Genomic DNA, 17338 nt, shown 5'->3' on the forward strand with positions numbered 1-17338 from the left:
TATATTACCTGATCGAATGTTTAGGTTAGCGAATACCTAAACGTCAATCTGGTAATATCAAAAAATTAAAACAGCAAATGGCCAATTTAATGTAGGGAATAAATTCCCTTGGACGCAAAAACAAAAAAAAAATTAAACCAAAATGAAGTAGGGGGCTTCACCCCCCCCAACTAAATATATCAACTCTGAGATGACTGTACAGTGGAGAAAGGGGCAAAATTTGCATAATGGCCAAGGGATTTCTTTCCCTGCATTAAATCAGCCTTTCGCAGTTTTTTGCTTTCGGTATTACCAGATCAGCATTTAGGTATTCACTAACCTAAACTTTCAATCAGGTAATAGGAATCTGTATAACAAAGTAATGCCTGTATATGCAAACAAATCAATGCATGGTCAGAACAGTCTGCAAATATAGCCAACATTATTTTTCCTCTTCTAGTAGCTCATGTACCATCTTTCCTCTGAGCAATATTTCAGATACACCTGCATGTAACTGATGTGATGCAGAGAATAAAATAAAATTCACACTCACAAAAAATGCAACCAATCACGCCTCACCAAATCCATGTCCCCCAGCTCTTCAAATGAAGAGTAAAAAATGAAAAATTTTGATTACTGTAGAAGAGCCAATACACAGCGGGTCTATATTATAACATCAAAGTTCATAAACATCGAATGTTATAATATCAAACCCTAAGCACCAAAATCTGCAAACATCGAACAGTCAAAATAGCGATTTTTTTCCCAGGGGAAAAAAAATCGCTATTCTGAGAAACATACACACAACACAAACACACACAAAAAACAGCAATCCACACACACATACACTTAAAATCCTACACCTAAACCTAAACTAAACTTTACATACACTACTAGCTATCCACTTACCTTAACCCAACCCTAACCCTAAGGTCCGTCACTATTGCACACTCACTTCACCCGCGCCCTAACCCTAACTCATGTAACCCGCCCCCTAACCCTAACCTACACACAATCACACACTTACCTGACCCACGCCCTAACCCTAACATCCACACAACCGCATGCTTACCTGACCCGTTTCCTAACCCTAACTCACCTAACCCACTCCCTAACCCTAACCTACGCACAATCGCACACTTACCTGAACCCAACCCATAATGTTCCAACATATCAAACGCTGAAAACAGCAAAGCCACAGCAATGGCCCACCATATTATTTCCCTGGGAAAGAATTTGGTGTCCTGCACCTTCGCTGTTTTCAGCACTCAGCATTAGTTGTTCGATATTATAGCATTCGAACTTTATAAAATTCGATGTTATAATATAGACCCTACACAGCCCCCCCAGAAAAAAAAAGTTGCATTCAAGTGTCTTTCTGTACTGGAACTTCTGTACAGAGAAAAGGTAAGTGCAAGCCTGCCTCTGAGTTGCACCTCCTAACACTTTGTGCATGTGGCAATTGCCCCCTTCACTCCAGCCTTGCGACGCAACTGGGTATGTGTATCTTATATTTGCTGTGTGGTATGGATTGGTTTTAATGTTATATGATGCCATGTAGGTGCTTACTAATGAGTTGATGTGTCTTTTTTACATAACATTGGCATTTTAGCCCTCATTGTCAGAGGTGAAGTCAGAGGAGGACATGTTGGCTATATTATCATAAGTGTTTGTTTAACATCGTCCTTCATATTTGTTTGATATATAACTTATGTGGCTTATCTCTGCTGCATTGGGCCATTGCACCATCCATGGCCACACTGACCCAGAAGTCCACATCACCAGAATTAGTCAGTTTAGTTACTTGTCTAATTATGTCAGTCATATACTACCTCATTTTACTACTGTAAATGTATATGACACGTGTCATCTATCTGCCTTTGCAGCATGTCCACTAACTACCCCCTCAAGTAGCCTGTTTACTGATCCTGAGGAGGGATGTGATGTACCTCATTCTAAAGGTACAGCCAATGGCCCGCAAGACGCTGTACTGGGCTCATTGTCCAGACTGGAAGGGGATAGTCAGGTTGTTCATGGCATAACCTCCGTTCAGGAGGATAGTGTGGCTGGGCTGTCTGATGATGTAGGGTCATCAGATACTGGACATGATGATTACCATGACCTGTTGTCCCATGTTGAGTCTGATAGTGATGGTGACTCTTCCCTACAAGGGACTGATAGTGTCTGTAGGACTACACATGTGAGTATAGCCAATGTGCATGAATGTGTATCAGAGGGTGTATGCTTACTGTTGTAGATGCATGAATGTTCACATCAGTGTTATGGTAATGGCCTGTGTGCACTTGCCCATGCTAATGATTTTGTAGCACACTGGCTGCATGTATTACATGAAGGTCAGGAGGATAGACATGGAGGGGTCATTGCAGCAATGGTCATTCAGCACAATAACATGGTGGCTGCTGCACACTCTGTTGAAAGCCTTGTTACAGTGGTGCTGGAACAGTGTCATAATACAAATCAGTTGTTATGTACCTTGACCCTTGTAAGCAGATTACCTTCAGGGCAGACAGGAAGACCCCTCCCCTCAGTACACTCACACATGGTCCTTATACATCTTTGTCTATGCTGCAATGTGTACATACATCTGCTGTTGGTTGGCCTATTAAGAACCCAGTAGGCATGTCCAGACAGACACATTGCAGTACTGCTTCAACTCATGCTGCATCCCAACCTGTTAGTGCCACCTCAATCAGCTCCCTAGCACAGCACTGTGGGCAGAGTGTTTCCAGATATGATGGGACAGCCAAGACCACAGTGTGAGACATCAGTGTGAGTACCCTAGACTGCACTAGAATAACACTGGCAGTTGATCCAATGTGTGCTCTATTGCGTCATTCTAACCCTGTAGTAATGATAACCACTGAGTTGACTATTACCTACTATACCTGTAAGTAGTTTTTCAGATGTCTGATGCCATTAGCCTTTTTGGCTCATTTATCTGACATTAGTAACCACTTTCATGTTGTGTTATGTTGCACATATTCGCCATTGTTATATTTTAGGTAATACATTGCCAGCTGCATTGCTATATTTGACAACCATCCTTCTTCCATTTTAGCAGCTCTTGCTAGTTGACATATAGCCAGCATTTCTCCCAGTCATAAGCATATTACTTTATTCTTATAGTACTGATTTATACATTGAACATTTCATTATTCTCTGCCATAACTATATACACAGGTATACTTCACTGTGCATACCAGTGATACTTGTGGCATTTTATTCTGGTACTGCACATGCCTCCCCCTAAGTACAATATGCACCTCTGTTTACATATTCACCTTTGTTATCCTCTTTCTGATGTGCACTTTCCATGTGTGACTTTCCATACCTACCTGCTTACACACATCTATACTTATGTTGACGTATCCCATACAGCGACACATGCTCCATAGTTGATGGGTAATGATTGCCATTAATGCTTTGTTGAATTAAATATATTTGCTCATCTGGCTGACTCATGTTATTGTACACAACCTTGCATTATGGGTTGCCTTGTATGTGACATTCTTGGTCAGGTATGCCCTGCACTTCTTGTCTGTGTCATATTAGGTATGTGGCTTTATTATCTGTCCTTGCCATGTCGTCAGTATTGCTGTTACTGTCTCTTGCATAGGGTGGTGTACTATGTTGTTACACATCCCTATGATGTGATGCATTTCAATATTATTTTACCACCCTTGCAATTACGTTCTGTTGGTTATGGGACATTCCACCAATGCATAATCCTACATTTATTGTAATAATGGGTTATACTGTTACCTTCATACACAAATTGCATTTATGATGACATTTTACATGGAGAACAACATCTTCTCTTAAGTGCACCTTGGATTCCACACATATGCCAGTGTGGTTGTTTTTGGTGATGTAAATTGCATAAAGTGGTCCTGTGGTGACTGTTCGTCTGTTATTGCTGCCTGTTAGTAGCCTGATTAAATTGTAACTGTTATTCTAACCCTCTCAGTTTTGGTTTAAGCACATGAGCTTCAGGCCAGTTGTTCTACATTAAGAAAGTTTGTAGTCCACACCCTTGTGACAAGAGAAGTAGCTTACATCCTTCTAAGTTGGGAATTGCTGTTTTAGGGCTTAGTGTGTCTGCTATTCTAAAAGTGTCTTAGTTCTGGTTTAAGCACTTGGGCTTCAGGCCAGTTATTTTACATTGAGAAGGTTTGTGGTCTACACTCTTGTGGGAGGAGAGGATGGCCTCTGCCTTTCTAAGCTCAGAGTTGGTAGTTGAAGGCTTATTGTGCCTTCTTATTTGAACTTTTTTTCTGAAATTGTTCCACCTTGTTTGCTGTAGCATAGGCTAAATTCAGACCTAATAAATCTAGTTCTGTTTGTATAACTTGAGCACTAAACCATGCTCTCTTTTGTTGGAGAGGATTCTCCTGCACCCTAGTGGCAGGAGCATGCAGCTAGAACTCATCTGATTGAAAGTTCTTGGAACAGGACATAGTTATGAGCTTTTTTATTGATTGATCTGTTTAATTCAGTTTGCTCTGATTTGTTAGATATCACTTTTGCTCAGGTTTGAGCTTGCTTTAACAAAACTGCAGAGTTTTGCAACCAGCTACTGCTCTGCTGTATTTATCTGATCAATCCAAGGTATCTGCTGATCTCTGGAAAACTTAAGTAGAATTTATCACTATATGTTGCATTTTTTTAAATGAATTTTTACTGTATCACTGCTTATTTGAACTGTCTTTTTTCTGAAATGGTTGCACTTTGTTTGCTGTAGCATAAACCAGATTCAGACCTGCTGAATCTAGTTCTTTTTGTATAACTTGAGTACTAAACCAGGACATCTTGTGCTGGAGAGGGTTCTCTTGCATTCTAGAGGCAGGAGTGTGCAGTTAGAACTCATCTGATGAAAGAACAGGAACAGGGCTCAGTTTGGAGCTTTTTTCTTGGTTAATTTGTTTAAATCAGTTTGCTCTCATTTACTACATAAGCACCGCATTTGCTCAGGTTTGCACTTGTTTGCACATCTCTCACTGCTGCACAGTGATGGGCACCATTAGCTGTTATAGATGCAGACACTTTTGCCTGCAAATATTTCCTTAGTGCTCTGCTGGTGCTCCATTGGTGAATTCTTGTGCTTGTCCCTCACTGAGAGGTGATAACTCAGGGAAACTGAGGTACCAACACAGTTCCTACCCACTAGCCCTTTGTATTTTGTATCCACTTCTCCTGTCCTCTACTTTACCTGGTCTTTTCTGTCCTCTCCCTGTTTTCTGACCACATCAACTTACATATAATTATGAACAAACAATTTCCCACAGTTTCTCCAGCCAGCTTGGTTGACATGGGCATCCAAAGGCAATGTAGCAATTAGAGCATGTACACTGACAACCCACTTCTTCTAGTCCACCACAAATGCATTATGTGAGAGATACAGCTATATCAAGGACCTAGAACCCAGGCTCTCTCACTCATCAGTCAGTTCATCTGACACTAAGCAGGTTTTCAGTATGCACATCTCATCTTAGGCACTTATCAACCAACAACACATAAACCTACATATGCAGAGGCAATTACCAGAAGCTTACATAAACATCAGAGACCTCCCAAACACAAACACAAGCATGCTTCACATAATACCTCCTCTACAGAACATAGTACACATATCACACACCAGTATTTCATCAGTCAAGCCCCTAAAGTATAACACAAAAACAAACATTTTAGTCATAGGTGATTTAATTGTCAGCCACACAGATATTCCTCTCACCAGATTGGATAAGGAAAAGGTCACGGTAAGCTGTCTGTCAGGTTCCAGGATTTGCCGCATCACACACACACTCAAGTCTCTCAACAACAGGCACTGTTATGACTTCATCATAGTCCATGTTGGTCTGAATGACTTGAGATGTACCTCACTAGAGAGACATCACTGAGCTCTCTGTTTATGTGTCTCAGGCAGGTATGTCCCTAGCCTTAAGAAGCATTTTTACATTCACCTAGGATAATACTTTAATACAAACAAAAAATGACTGACTTCAACAATTGGCTTAGTTTCTGGTGTCATTCAAATGGGATCCAATATCTGTTAGCCTAGGATGACATGATTGACAGACCTTGATGCTTTGCCAGAGATGGTCTTCATCTGTCCCCCCCCCCCGCCTGGGATTTCAGTTACTGGCTAAGGCTCTTGCCACTCTCATAATCCCTTTTTAGGCAATGTCACAAGAACAAAATTCCTGATATAAAAATATCTTCTAAAACTAATCTCAAGATTATGCTGCTAAACGCTAGGAGTCTAAACCAGAAACTGCACTCACTGGAAGCAGTCCTCACCTTGGAAGATGCTGACATTTGTACTGTCACTGAAACCTGGTTTAGGGCTGCAGAGAGCACTGGAGCTATACCAGGTTACATTTCCTTCCACTTGTTCAGACCACAAACTGAAGGTGTGAGAACTAAAGGAGGTGGTGTATCAATATTCATTAAATATAAATACACCTCTAGATTGATTAAACAGCACAATTCTCTTGAATTACTTCAGGTGCAATTGACTATAGGTAAGACCCCTCTTCAGGTCATTGCCAGCAATAGGACCCCCTCCATGAATCAGGACGTCCATTCAGCTTACGTGGATCTTCTTGAGTCAATCAAGATACAAGCAAACACCCTGGTTTTGGGTGACTTTACTTACCCGTCATACCTCTCAACCAAACCAAATTACTTGGATTTTACTGAGTTTTGAGGTCCAAATGAAGGGGTGCCACAATTCCTGAGTGGCACCCCTTAATTTCCAATTTTCTTCTTTTGGTTTTCTTAATTATTTCAAATATCGCACTGTCGGAGCTGATGTCATCACATGCGCGATAATGTCATGAAGTCAGCTCCATCAGGGCTGTCAGACAGTCGGAACTGCAGTCCTTCAACTCACATCATCATTTCCGGCTGCAAATGTGAGTGGAAAACAGCAGAACATTTTGGTTGTGTATTTATTTACCAAGAGCAGAACTCGTTTGGATTACTTTTTGGTTGTGGATGTATTTGCCAAGAGTGGAGCCTGGAATTATGTAGGGCCGGGATGGGAACTGATAGCCACTCATTTCATTCAATGGAATCAAGTATTTATCATTGGGGAATCACTTGTTTTGCATTTATTGCAGGCCATTTATCACTGGGGACACATGTAAGTGTATGTGTATGTGCATGTGTGTGTGTGTGTGTGTGTGTGTGTGTGTGTGTGTGTGTGTGTGTGTGTGGGTGGGTGAAAATGCCCCCAGGTGGCTAGAGGTATTCAGGCTCAAACCCTGTACCTTTGCTACAGGGTAAAAAGAGCCTAAAGTCCCTAGCCACCACCATTTCTGAGCTTTGTCCAAATTTTTGTGTGCTAAGAGTTGAGAGCTAAGCCTATGGTGAGAAGTGAACAGAATTTGTATTCCCCCATTATTGGCTTTGTTGTTTGTTCAGGTTTTGTTGTGCTAAGAGTTGAGAGCTATGGTGAATGAGAACTGAATTTGTATTCCCCCATTATTGGCTTTGTCCAAGTTTTTTGTGCTAAGATGTTGAGAGCTATGGTGAGAAGTGAGAACTGAATTCACTACATGATAGCCATTTTTTAGGGGAGTGCTTATTTGGCATAGTGGTATGTTGCTCTGACTGTAGTTCATAGGGTCCTGGGTTCAAGACTTGCCAGTGAAATGCATGGTGGTAACACAACATTTTATTCTATCAACTTTCCAAAATTATACAAGCAATGTTTAAAATGTGTCCCTGGTAAGTCCCTAGCCACCACCACTTGTGAGCTTTGTCCAGGTTTTTTGTTCTAAGAGTTGAGAGCTATGGTGAGAAGTGAGAACTGAATTTGTATTCCCCCATTATTGGCATTGTTTGTCCAGGTTTTTTTGTGCTAAGAGGTTGAGAGCTATGGTAAGAAGTCAGAACTGAATTCACTAAATGATAGCCATTAAGTTTCAGTCTTCCTTTTTTTCAGCAAACTGCTGATTTGGCATAGTGGTATGTTGCTCTGACTGTAGTGCATAGGGTCCTGGGCTCAAGACTTGCCAGTGACATGCATGGTTGCTGATTTGGCATAGTGGTATGTTGCTCTGACTGTAGTGCATAGGGTCCTGAGTTCAAGACTTGCCAGTGACATGCATAGTGGTAATATATTTTATTCTAGCAACTTTCTAAAATTATACAAGCAAAGTTTAAAATGTGTCCCTGGTTTTTGACATTTTTCCCCCCACCAAAAAAAAAAACTGAAGTTGAAAATAAGTGTGAGAAGCTGTGCAAGATGCCTATGGCTTACACTACTGCCATTCTATTTATAGTGTGGGTGTAGAAGTAGACTTTTATGATGGAAATGTTCTGAATTGGGTAGTTTTGTCATTATTGATTCATGCATTTTGTTTCATTGCCTACAGTACAGCCTACTGGAAAAATGTTCAAACAAGTTTAAAATGTGCTCTGTCTAACAAGTGTGCTGCATTATACAAGGAATATAACTTATTAAAGTCAGGAAGCTGCATAAAAAAAGAACACATGGATGTTTCTTGTTTTGTGTGCAAGGGGCTAATGATTTGAAAACAGCCCAAAGGTAATCTTTATCCACCACTGGCCAGATGTTTTTTCTTTGGATGTGGTGTATGGGTTTCAATACTATTTCAATGAATGTGAGTTGCAAGGGCAGAGAAAAATGTAATGCCAAGTCTATTTTCATTGTGAGACAGTATTGCTTTGTTTAGCAGATGTCTGTTAGTGTTTTGTGCATTGTTGTGCTGCAAAATGTAAAAATAAAATCCAAATAATCAGTGTAGAAGTAAAGCAGTATGCACAACTTAGTGTTTATGGTAAATGGGGAGAAATCGCCAGGTAATGGGACATTGGAATGGCTGCAGGGGACTATGGTGCAGTGCCATATTTTGGTTGTCTGTTCTTCAGTTTGCATTTGAAAGTTGGTATCCCACAATTCCACTGGAGTGGGTGTGGCTACACAATTATGTATGCAAATTATATGTTAATCAGCATACAGATTTGTGCCTATTTTTCATGGGCCTTGTCCAGATTTTTGATGTTTCCAAGTTGAGAGGTATGTTACCCGTCCATTGACTAGGTAAGTTATATGTCTTCTAACTTACTTGCCCAAAGGTTCCTGGACTTCATTAACTTCAATGCCCTGTTCCAGCTGGTTGACACACCCACAAAGGGCTCAAACATGCTGGATCGGGTACTCACCAATATGGGGGACTGCTGCACAACCCCCAGTGTGTGGCCATCCCTGGTGAGATCTGACCACAAATCAGTCTCGCTAGAAGTAACTATAACACAAGACCCCCCCTTAGCAACAACTAAACTAAAAAAACCTCACCAAGTCCAATTGCAACCTCTTACATGACAGTATAAATAGCTTCATAGCTCCTCCCCACACTGATGGAAAAGACACCTCTCTGCTAAGTTATACACCAATGCTTTATATGAGCAGCTGTACAATTATATTGACCCTGCTGCACCTGATAGAACCAAAGCAGGATCTTCAAGAAAAACAAACCTGACTAGTGGACAACTGCCATTAATAGGCTATATAATAGGAGAAAACAATTTGCTGTCTAAGATTAAGAAGGAATGTTCTCAAAACTGGGAATACTCCGTCCTCAACTTAAACAAGCAAATAAGACTTCCAGTGAAGTCCTCCAAAGCTAACTACATATCCAAATTAGCTTCCCTAACTAAGAATAACCACAAGGTGTTCTTAAGTTATAGCCATAACATCATACATAAGGCCCAGATTTGCTCTGAACTCATACTTAATGGTTCTACATATACAGAACCTGTGGATATATGAAACCTGCTATCTGACAGGTTCAGTGAAAACCACTTCCCTGTCCACACCACATATATCCCAAAAGATCCCTAACACCTGTCCCATACCTAGTATCTCTGAGGAGCAGGTCTTAAATGCCCTTTCCAAGGCCAAAAACACACCCTCTATGAGACCAGACAACATCCAGGTTTGTGTTCTACATGGGTTAAAATAGGAATTAGCATCACCATTGGGCACCCTTTTCAATCACAGCCTAAGCAATGGCTTCATCCCAGCAGAATGAAAAACAGCTACTATCATCCCTTTGCACAAAGGGGCTACATCCATGGACCCCAGAAACTATAGACCCAATAGCCTGACCAGCATTATCTGCAAGGCCATGGAACAAATCATCATGTTCCTTATTAACAAAGATATATGAAATCTCCAAATGCTCAATCCCACCCAATTTGGCTTTGCCAGGGGGAGATCATGCTTTTAAACATGGGGGACTTCTTTGAGACAGTCATCAAACTCTAGACAAGGGCAAATCTGTGCATATGGCCTACCTAGACTTAGCCAAGGCCTTTGACACAATCCCCCACTCAAGCATCATTGATAAACTCATTCATTTGGGTATCAACCCATATTCTGTTAGGTGGGTTGCAAACTGGTTCACTGATAGAACTCATATGGTCAAAATAGGGACTCCACCTCCTCCAACAGATCTGTAACCACTGGTGTTCCACAGGCATCTGTTCTGGGACCCCTACTATTCAGTCCAAAGTACATGCTAAAACTAAAGGACTGTGGCTGACAAAGTTTGCTGATGACTGCAAACTGCAAATAATCATTGAAACCGCTAGCAATGTCAACATCCTGCAAGAAGGTCTTACACAGATTAATGACTGATGCCAAAGTCATGGTCTTAAACTTAATGCAAAAACATGCATTATCATCCACTTCAGCAAGGGTGATGTTCTTGCAAACTACCACATCAATAGCAATACACTAAGCACACAGTCAGTGGTGAGAGATGTGGACTCACAGGTTGACAACAACTTTAATTTCGATCACCGTGTATCAACGGTGGTAAAAAAGGCATTTTATATTGCTCACCTCGTAAGTAAGGACATTGCCTCCAGAAAAAAAGAGGTTATAACCCCCACTGTACTCTTCCCTCATCAGGCCAGTAATAGAGTACAATGCTCCCTTTGGTATCTTCCTTTCCAAACACCTGCAGCAATTGGAGAGAGCACAGAACTCCTTGTAAAGAAAAGTCAGGTTCTTCAAGATCTGCCTTACGTGGACAGACTGAAATCATTGTCACTTTGCTCTGTGTCATACAGACTGCTCAGAGGCAACCTGTGCCTTGCATATAGAGCAATCTCTGACCTAGCTTTAATGGAAATGCTTCACATTCGCTAGTCAAATGGCACACGGGTAACTCATTGAAAGGACCTTAACCTGTTATGTGACATCAACAGAACTTGCTGGAAAGAAAGATTTGTCTCACAGAGGTTGCCCCATTTTTGGAACAAGCTTTCTCATTGGCCCTATTTAAGTGTAATTTGGATGATTGGATGGGTAACTGGAAATTCACTCTGTGGGTTCCACCTGTGTTCCTCTTGGACTGGGCAATAGGTGCTGATTTTAGTGTCTGCTTGAACCAGACACCCTTGGGAACACGGGTTGAACTTGGCTAGGCTAGTAACGGCCTTGAAACTGTTAGCCTAGTAACCTCCTATGATTCTATGTAGCCATCTAGATATGCTCATTTTTGTTGCCCATTTATGAGTATAAGGTGTTGCAGGTTAATATTGTGGTTATGGTATGTATGATGCTATATCTGCACATTTAATGGGCTTTTTACATTAATTGTGTTCTGTACTGCTGTTGTGGGGCAACACTGTGTGAACATAACTGTTTTGTCCATGTACTTCTGTATGTCTGGCTTGTCATGACCCAAAGACATGAACCAGACACTGATGTGTTGCCTCCATAAGCCACACCTATTTCTTCTCACTTCTGTGTCCTCCTGATTATCCTGTGACAACTCTGATAGCTTCATGTCAGACATCTGAGATTTTTAAGGTAAATGACTCAAATCTGCAGCTAGCAGGCAAGAGTATTTTGATCTTAGCATGTTGTGCAACATGGCACACATGGTGACCATCTCTGATACCTTTTCTGTTGTGTATTGGTGTGCACCCCTGGATGTGTCAAGACATCTGAATCTTGCTTTCAGCACATGGAACGCACTCTCAATGATGTTCCATTTCACAGTATGCACTGTGTTGTATGCATCCTCAACAGACATTGATGAGGCTTTGAATGGCATCATAAGCTATAGCTGCAGTGGATAACTGCAGTCACCTGTTTATATGAAAGGGAAAACACATATGTAGCCCTCATGCTTACTCATGGCCAGTTTGGATTATGCTTACATTATATCTGTGGTCCTATACGCACCAAGTAGGAGCCCATTACAATGTTGCATCATGCACACTACTGATATTAGTAATGAAGTCAGCTGATGAGCACACAACCTGACAATTGAGCAATGGCCACCCATTTCTTTTGAGGTAATGTTCAGCATCAGGCAATAATAGGATTTTGATAAGGACATGGGTGCAGTCTATTGCACCAAGGACATGGGAGAAGTTGACAATGGCACAGAACTGTACCATTGCAGATCTGTGCTTCAGAGCTGTTGTTGGGAAATGGGTGAATTCATCCACTTTCCTCCACATTACTGTGAGGAACTGTCCTAAAATGTAACAGGTAACTGACAGGAACACTCCTACTGCATCATCCATATGCCACTGATATGTCCCAGAGGCTAGTATAAGCAGGCTTAGACACACTTTTGTTTCTAAAAGTATTAGATTACACCCCAGTCTCTGTAAGCACATGTGGGGTGCACACATCCTGCACCAACTCTTTGTCTAACCTACATTTATCTATTATTTCCTAATAAGAGAGCTGGCATAGCTGTAGCCTGGCTTGGCACCATGCTCGGCTGTCTTCTGAGATGCAGTTGTAGAGCATCCTCATTTATGGATTTTAGTAACCCCAGCCTGCTGTAATGCATTGAATGCAGCTTGCATTTTTTTTTAATTAATATTTTGCAGAATTCACAAGATTGAATGGAAATTTATAGTAAATTGTAAAGTAAAGGGAAAGTACAAATACTGAGAGGTTTCATAAAGTTGTTGGCGCACTGCTCTGTCACATTTTGGCATAGCTGTTGTGTTTAAGAATCTAGTGGCTAGGTACAGAGTCTGCAATTGTCCTACACTGAATAACTTATTACTTGCTCTTCTATGAATGTCTTTTATGTAATCACATCTCACTGCTGATACACTGATGTCTTCCTTTGGTGATCTGCACTATCCACAGCTTTCTTTTCGAATCTGCCCCATGGCTAGTTGCAGAGTCTGCAATTGTCCTACGCTGAATAAATTATTACTTGCTCTTGTATGAATGTCTTTTATGGAATCACATCCCACTGCTGATACACTGATATCTTCCTTTGGTGATCTGCACTGTCCACAACTTTCTTTTTGAATCTGCCCCATGTGCCTTTTATGTGCTATTATTTGGCCAACATCCTATGTTTCCTAAACAATTGTTTCATACAACTATGATATTCTATGTTATTGAAAGTAAATGTTTTAAAATGTCCCTCATCAGTATTTTTATGCTGATGGCTCATCACTTCAATGTCATAGTTTACTGGATACACAGTGGTGGAAGAGATAGTTATTATCATAAAATGAGTTAGATCATAAATCACAGCATGCTTGTATTTAAATTATATTTATCTGTAGAACTGTTGTGCATAGTCAATAAGAATGATAAAACACACACACAGCACACGCACATGCACACACACACACACACACACACACACACACACACACACACACACACACACACACACACACAAACACATGTATCTATATATCTGTATATGTATATCTATCTATCTATATAATTTTTCCTCCATAGCAGCAATTCTACTTGCTATCTAGTGAACTAACTGTAACTTACTATAAATTTGCATACAGCCTACTTTAAATGTGCTCAGGCAGAGAGCGATGATACTATCACCTATTTCAGTCGCAAGTAACTGTAACTTACTGTAATTTCGCTTACAGCCTACTTTAAATGTGTTCAGGCACAGAGAGCTGATACTATCACTTATTTCAGCTGCAAGTAACTGTAACTTACTGTAATTTCACTTACAACCTACTTTAAATGTACTCAGCACAGAGCGTTGACTTCATCACCTGTTTCAGCCACTGGATACTTTTCCCAGGCACAAAAACGTGGATTTTTGCTATCTGGGATATTTTTCTTGACCTGCTTGCTGCAATTGGGACACACAATTAACAGACGCTGTGTTCTGTAGAGCTTATCATATTATGTCTGTTGTGAAATGTACTTGCTGACATTTCTGTGTTGTTTTAGCCTGTACAAATAACCTAGCTATTAGAAAATACTCTAGCCTTGCTTACATAGGTTCATAATCCTGGGGGTATATCTGCGATCTCCCATCCATTGGTCAAGATTTCTCTTGAACAAGGCCATGATGAATCTATCCCTCCAGCCGTCCTATTAATAGCCGTGTCAAGGTTTAAGTCTCCGCCCTTGTGGCTCTGATGGATCTAGATTTTTTGTATGTTAGGCAAAGGTCACCTCTGAGCAAGCGGTAGCGACTGAATAGAGCTGGAGTTCTTTCCAGGGGGGCGCATAGGACAGATTTTTGAGACCCTTTATCCTTTTTGGGTGAGAACTTTGTGGCTCTCCAGCTGCTGCAAGTGTCGGGTCAGATACATTCCGAATGGGGCATTGTACTCAATCATTGGTCTGATGAGTGATGAGTATTGATCTAGATGAGAATCCCTTCAAGTAATGTGTCTTCTTACTTTACTTTGGCTACATGGGTGTCGACAGACAGACTACTATCAACCTGTCCCCCAGTTTCCTGATAACTTCTTCTGTGCTCAGTGGGGAAAGTATTACTTGTGACAGTGGAGCTGTGACTGTGACAGCCAGCAACTCTGACCCTGTGGTTCTGTCAAGCCAGTTTTGCAAACCCATCTTGTGATGTTGGGGTTGACATTTAAGCTGATGAGTTTCCAGATCAATATTTTGGTGACTGTGAAAAAAGTCAACCAAGTTTAAAAGGCATTATCTAGAGGTAAGACTTTGATAAAACAGCTGTCCCTAGCTGTGGTTTAATTCCTCATTGAGTTCATGGAGCACACCTGTCAGCCAGTATGTATGCAATGTCTGTAGGATCAGTAATCTTCATCATTTTGAACTAACTCTGAGCATATCTGGGAGTTTCCTCCCAGGTTTCTAGATGATTTTGAGAGCTCTCTTAGTTTTTTTACGTGATCAGAGGTGTGGTTACCTTTTTTTTTTTTTTTCTATCTTGTAGTAGCTTCTCCTTTTTGTTGTAGAGTTTGTTTTATGGCTGGGGTCCACCAGACTGGGCCAGCTTGCTTTAGTACAAAGAGTCTTTTTTTGCTTGGGATTGCCTTATCCATGCAGTCCTGCAGACCACACTAGTCTTTTAGAAGTGTGAAGCTTTTTGAGAAGTTCTTTACTGTGGTCTTTTTATTTCAGGAGTGTTTTAGGAAGGCCCATGTGGGTTCCTGAGTTTGTGAGGAGGGCCTGTAACATGCTACAATTTTGCAGAGCAGTCTTGCCTATGGTTAATTGCACCTGGATGGTCTTATGTAAGTTCCTGTTGATGTTTATCAATCTAGTTGTTTTAGAAATTGCCTAGGCTGATGTTCTGTGTATTATGCACTCCAAATAATCTAGCTATTAAAAATTATCCTAGCATTGCTTACCACATGTAAGTTCCTGTTGATGTTTATCAAATCTAGTTGTTTTAGAAATTGTATAGGCTGATATTCTGTGTTTTGTGCACTACAGTCCACAGGAAATGTTCTAGATGAGTATAGCATTTACTTTTAAAGTTGTACCAACTGTTAACCTGCTTAGTTATTTTCATCTTTATCTAAGCCTCTATAGTAAGTACGAATTACTGGAAGAAGACTGTAGGGGGCTAATCCTTTTTTATGTGCCTCACAATTAGGTTTTCAGGAGTCTATATGATGCTTTCCTGTATCTAAACTGTACTGCCTCTGACGCTCCACTCAAGCCACTGACTTGCACTCCTCCCCACCATTTCACCTCCCACTCCTGCAAAGACTTTAACCTAGTTGCCATTATATATTTATTTTTCTCTGTCTCTTTTTCAGCTCATAAGCCTTGTGCTAAAACACAGGTTGTCCCCCTATGAACAACCTAGCAAGATAAAGGAAATCCCTACTGAACTGAAAAGAATACCCAACCTGTAAGTCTTACGTAGACTACCTAGACGTGCTTTGCTCAGCCTCACAGTGTAGGTGATAACCTACAGTTTTAGAAGTTTAACTATATAATAGTGAGTGCTTTTGGTAAACCTATTTGTAAGGGCCAGCACACCTGTGGACCTACCACGAGGCCGTCCATCCCGTTTTTACTTTTCCGCCTTACGTCCTAACTAGCTTAGTGAATTGGTGTAGAGGGTAGCAGAACATAAGGCATGAAAAGCTGTATTTCTACTTCTAGCTAAACTCGACCAGCTCTACTGAACAGCCATCTCCAGTTATCTCAGTTGGATCATTACTTATAGATATCACCCCCCTCCCCCCAGAAAGGTATTAAAAAGGAATTAACCTTTTAGTCTTAAAAGTAGATAACCTAGATAGCTTAATCTACTGTCATTTAATACTCCTGCTTCAGGACTCATTAATATACCTACTCCCCTTTACACCTAGACCTAAAGGACACCCTTTGCATGTTTTAAGAAAAGTAGTCACAAAAAGTGCCATGTACCTACCCAAAGCCATACAGAACCCAGTCTCACTGTATAACTGATTACCTCTCAGTTCTCTCAGCTCTTCCCGCTCTGTTTGCCCTGCGGGTTCACTCCTCTCCCCTACCCCAATTCCCAACCACCCCAGGGGCCCTAGACTTATACTTCCTTAACCACACCCTCTCTCCCAACCTTCCAATCCTATGCTTCAACAATCTATATAATTTAGCCACACCCCTCCTATCTACCTTTCTCCTTACCCTCTACATCCAGTACCTCCTCTTAAAATACTTAATATTATTTCATTAGCTTTATCACCACTTTCTCTCAAAGGACTCTACAAAACCCATACATCTTTTGTCTTATCCTAGTCCAGGTCCTGCTGTAGCAGTATAAGGTAACCCTAACAATATGTCTTCAACAACAAAACCTATCCTAACCAAATTAATGCTCTTAACTACTTTCATACCTGTCCTCACCTCTGCCTATCTCCTCACCTCCATTGAAAATTGAATTATTATCACTTCAACTACTATCCTAAACAAACAGCTATTCAAAATTATACCCTTACCCATTTTCAAATAAATACCACATCCACACCCTGCTAACTGCTAGCCAAGTACCATTGACTCACTCATATCAAATTCAAAAACGCCACTATAAGGAAGCTGAAATATCTAACCAGCTTCATTAAC

Source organism: Protopterus annectens, chromosome 3.part1 (assembly GCF_019279795.1).
Source record: "Protopterus annectens isolate FY-2018-M chromosome 3.part1, PAN1.0, whole genome shotgun sequence".
NCBI classification, from domain to species: domain Eukaryota; kingdom Metazoa; phylum Chordata; order Ceratodontiformes; family Protopteridae; genus Protopterus; species Protopterus annectens.